Source organism: Cyprinodon variegatus, unplaced genomic scaffold (assembly GCF_000732505.1).
Source record: "Cyprinodon variegatus isolate N-32 unplaced genomic scaffold, C_variegatus-1.0 Scaffold511, whole genome shotgun sequence".
Lineage (NCBI taxonomy): Eukaryota > Metazoa > Chordata > Actinopteri > Cyprinodontiformes > Cyprinodontidae > Cyprinodon > Cyprinodon variegatus.
This window is the reverse complement of record NW_015150964.1, coordinates 44,221-49,103: the sequence shown is the minus strand read 5'-3', so window position 1 is coordinate 49,103 and position 4,883 is coordinate 44,221. Positions and strand designations below refer to the sequence as shown.

At 37.3% G+C, this 4,883-nt stretch overlaps 1 protein-coding gene across 1 annotated transcript in view; it reads right to left on the bottom strand.

The window, feature by feature from the left end:
- LOC107094883 (X-linked interleukin-1 receptor accessory protein-like 2) overlaps positions 1-4,883 on the bottom strand; it is a 508,168-nt gene that overhangs the window by 466,256 nt on the left and 37,029 nt on the right. The gene's annotated exons all lie outside the window — the stretch shown is intronic.

Here is a 4,883-nt window from a genome sequence, read left to right as displayed (position 1 = left end):
GCAATACATTTTAAAAGAAAATAATACTTAGCCTTTCCTGTTATGGAAAGATTCTCTTGATACAAGAAACATTTAGGTTTTTACTAAAATAAACGCTTATCAATTAATCAGATAAGATCAATCAACTTTAGACTATTTAAATTTATTCATTTTTTCATTTGCAAATCAATTTATCTGTCGATAATTTTTTTGATTAATAATTGGATAGAAAAAGGAGCCGTATAGAAGACTTTTTACAAAAACACTAGGTAAACTAAAACTTTTTCACCTGAGGAGTTCTAAATAGAGCAGGTTGACAGACTACAAAGTTTTTTTATCTTAAATGCAAAATGTTTAAATATTTTATCTGGTATAAAAACTGCTTAAGGTGGGTCGCTCTGTCAACTAAATGCATATTTTAGAGTCTTTATACCCCAGTTAACAATTAATCTGTTACTAAATTAGTTTATGGTTATTTCAATAATCGATTAATCACGATTCAGCCCTAGTTTGGACATTTAAAATTTGCAGAATAATTCCTTTCTTTGCCAACATAGATCTTAATTAGACTCTTTAGCAGTTTTTTTTATATTCTCACCAAACTCCTAACACTTAATTTGAGTTTATCAGTGATCCTCCCAGAATACTGTAAACAAGCATTACCTGTTTCTTACATTAGAATTAAGAAAAAATGTATTTAGTCATTTTGTATACACAAGTATAAACTAAAATAAATTTCTTTAAGAACAGCTCTCTAGACTATTTCTTTTTTTTTTAAGTGCAGCCTTGATACGGTAAGCAGCAGTGATAAAAAAAACAAAAAAACATTGTGATGTAAAACAGTAATGTAACCATATGACTGTATAGTTAGAGTTCTAACATTTCAGTTTTGTTTTTTCAGTTTTTTTTATAACCCATTTTATATAGAATTTAGCAGTCTAATGGCAGTGGGGAAGAAACTGTTGTGGAATCTACTGGACCTGTATCGGATGCTTTGAAGCTTCTTCCCAGAGGGCAGCAGGGAGAACAGTCCATGGTGGGGGGCTGAGGGGTCATTGATGATGTCACGGGCTCTGGATGCAGCGCTGGGATGAAATGTCTTTAATGGAGGGAAGAGGAGCCCTGATGATCTCTGCTGTCCTCACTACTCTTCTAATCTTTCAGTCCAGTTTACATGATGACAAACCTTCATCACATCCACCTACTGAGAAGTAAAATATCTCACTTCTTGCCTTTTGCTGAATTCAATTCTTAAAGTAGCTTGTTATTTGCCTCCAAAAGCACTTCCCTCAACATAGACTGTAAACACCCCATAGCGGGGGCTCTTGTGTGGAGCTTTTTTAGTGCACTGATGGTTATCTGATTCTGTATGAAATACGCTGTCTGCTATCCTGTGATTCTTCAGGAGTTATTCTGTGTTCAGCTTCATCCTTAGCAAAGGTTACAGTCGGCCGCACCCCCCGTATCTGGCCCTCTCCTGCTCTCTTCAGCATCTCTATCAACCCACCAGCCTCTTCAGCCTCACTTTCCATGAGCTCCCTGGGCTCCTGAATAACAGCTCTGCAATACTGGGACAGAGCCGAGAAAATGGATTTTATTTGGGCGCCGGCGTAGGTGTGTGTGCCACTGTGTGCAGATGAAGCGAGTGAGGATGGGGGATCCATAGACAGAGAGAAAGATTGCAATGTCCATGAAGACAAACAGAGATCACATTTCAGGTAATAGTTTTTTCAATCTTTCTCTCTTACACTCCAGTTTGGTCATCCTGGTGTGTGGAAGTGAAAACACACATTAGGGTGTATTTGCTTGACTTTTATGACATTTTCTGCTGGTGTTGGCTGGTTGAGTTTATATCTGTGATTTCTCACACAACATGGCCAAACCCAAAAACATGCTAGTAGAGCTTGCTACAGAGAACGTTTTTTTTAAGATCTTAGCTACAATATTTAATCAAAATTATTAATAAAAAATACATTGGTAGATTGTCGTGCAGATTAATTTTATTGGGGAAAAAGTATTTAACTAATAGTTTTATACATTTTGACAGGTTCTAAATATCTACATTTTAACTTTTGGCTGTGCTGCCAACATCAACAGACTGGCTGGCAAACAGAACAGTTGAAGGGTGGATAAATGTGAGTGCACCACCTACTGGCTGGGAGGAGTTAAACTTGTGACTCTCACCTTAAAGCCAAGTCCACATAAAGACAAAGGCTGTTTCTTAATTCACAAGAACGCGAGTATGGACTCATATCCTCGCCAAGTATGTTCTTGAGAAGAACACAGGAAAGTATGGACTCTGGGAGAACGGGAGCACGCAGCATAAATATGGGTTAATTGTAACAGAAGTGTACTGATGACATCACCACACGCTCTGCTCGTCTGGAGCTGCATTTCACCTCCTGTTATTAATAGTCTCTACTTAATAAATTCTTACTTTTTTCATTTTGTAAATAATGAAAAATAATTAAAATGATCAGATAAACACAAATGAAATAAACATTTCACCAAATAAAACAAAAAAATCGGCATCATAGCCAGCGCAGCTATGCAGAGAGAGGGATGCTGCAGACAAGCTAACGGTATTCCTGGCTGCCGTTAACCTCGGAGTTCCACTGGTTGCCACGTTCCTCTCAATTTGGGAATTATTTTTTTTTTCAATTATGCATTAAATCAGTAAATGGGCCATATAGAGCTCTGTTAGCACTCCACTGGAAGCTGCTGCTGCCGCAGTGCATGCTGGGACAGCTGTCAATCTCAAGAACGGACAAGTCTGCTCTGATGCATGCTGGGTAAAGAGGGAGAGGCGAGAACAACATCCGGGGACTTTGTCCGTTCTCAGTCTGCTGTTCTTGTGAATTGGAACAGTACTAGGGCTGAGGCTGATGACGTTTCACGAGTACAGAACGCACAAGTACACATATTGAGAAACGGCAGAATACTATGATTTTGTTAATGGCTTAGGAAAAAGTTACATCCAAGTTTGAACAGCACCAATGCGATGCTGTGGTATATATGTTGGACCTTTTGGTGCCGCTGTGAGAATCGCACCCAAACCACTGACAAAAACACTTGGTACACGGTGACAGCTCAGGTGAAGGAAACACAGCAACATGGTGGCTAAGAGGAGTATGTAGGTTACAGAGGTAGGTTGAGCTACAAAATCAAAAATGATTGTTCATGCTCTCTGAATGTACAGCAGTTACACCTAATCTCATCTCCATGTGGATAACACCTAAATATAGAACTCCATGCATTTGGAGGGGCTAATTTACCTTATATGATCTTAAATTCATTATTTTTTTAGTCCAGCCTGATATAGATCGAGTTAAAATAACAGTTTTCAAAGTGCCCAACAGTGAAAAAGCAGGAACAACTCTCTTGATAGTCGGGATTCAATATTTAACACTTTGCTTCCAAGTTTGAAGATGCTTCTTTTCACATCCAGGGAGCTTTTTCAATTCTAAATGTGAGAATTAGCATTGAGTTCCAGGCTTTATAGAGCGGACCAAAAACAAAGCCTTGTTTTGGCCTAGAAAACATGCAAATTGACCGAAAGAACGGGTCCGCCCCTTAGGAATGGGGAGTCGTTTGGGTTCTTTGTTACCCTGCAATACCTGATACCTGTCTATGCCTCTGAAACTTGGAAACAAATTCCAGTGGATTGTTTTTTTTTTCTAAACTTTTTTGGAATGAATATCAGCTGGATGATTGAGAATCTTCACCAGGGTTTTGCGCTTATCTTGATCACGGCGACAAGCTTCTAGAATTGTGAACCTTTTGATAGCATTAGCATAAGAGCATAATAGTTTGTGATGGAACGGCTATCTGTACAGGGCGTAACCAACCTTTCAACCAATGAAGGTATAGACCACAGAAAGGTATTGAGGATAGAGGGATTGGAGAGCTAAAAACATTTGCTTGGTTGTTCTTTTACTATTCCTCTCACACATGAGGGTCTAATGATTCAAATTAAAGCAGCTGTTCAATAGATTTATTCAAAGAGCATCTCTAAAAATAAGATGTACTTTTGGAAGTCAGGTAATGGCTAAAAACTATAATTTATCCATTTTCATCAATGCAGCAAACCTAAAATAGTGTCTGTGTTGTGTCCTAAAAGCATTTTTAACACTGCTATTCACTCTGACTTGAAAGGCCCATAACATAGCCTCATTTACATTCAAGGTCTTTAGGCTAAGGAGGCTCTAATAGACAGTGATGGTATATATTACTGGTCTGCTGCTTTTCATTATGCAGCTAATGATTCCCTGTCAAGTTGTATTGAAAATGAACGCAGAGGAAAAAAGAGAGGGTGGCGAGCAAAGGCATGAAGATAGTAGAGTCAGAGAGGAGAGCGAGTCAGGGTAAATATTAGAGTCTTAAAAGCCAAAAGCTTTCGTCTGGATATATTGTAAATAGAAAAATTAAACTAAGCTTTCTATACTATTTTATTTTGAGTACAAGTTTACTAAGAGAGAATCTTGTTTTGTACAGTCTCTGCTTTTTGTTTTTAGGGTTATGTTGCATAGAAACAAAATACATTTCATTTTGGACTTTTTTACAATTACAATTGAAAGTGCTTGTTTGACGTTAACAAATTAGAGCAGGATGTGGCTGTAATTCTCTAACAATCGTTATGTTGTATCGGTGTTAGTTTTGGGTTTGTGTTTTGTTTCTATTTAAAGTTTTCCACTTTGTGTTGCCTTCTTTGGTAATTCCCTTAACTTGAGCTTTATACTTATTCATATTTCTTCCAAAGTTTTTTCTTTCATCAGCTAGATTTAATAATAATAATAATAATACATTTAATTTATACTGCATTTTCTGTCAAAAGATCTTAAAGTACTACTGCTAAAAAAGAGAAAAACATGAAAAAGTTATTTTTAGAAGAGAGAAAAACATCT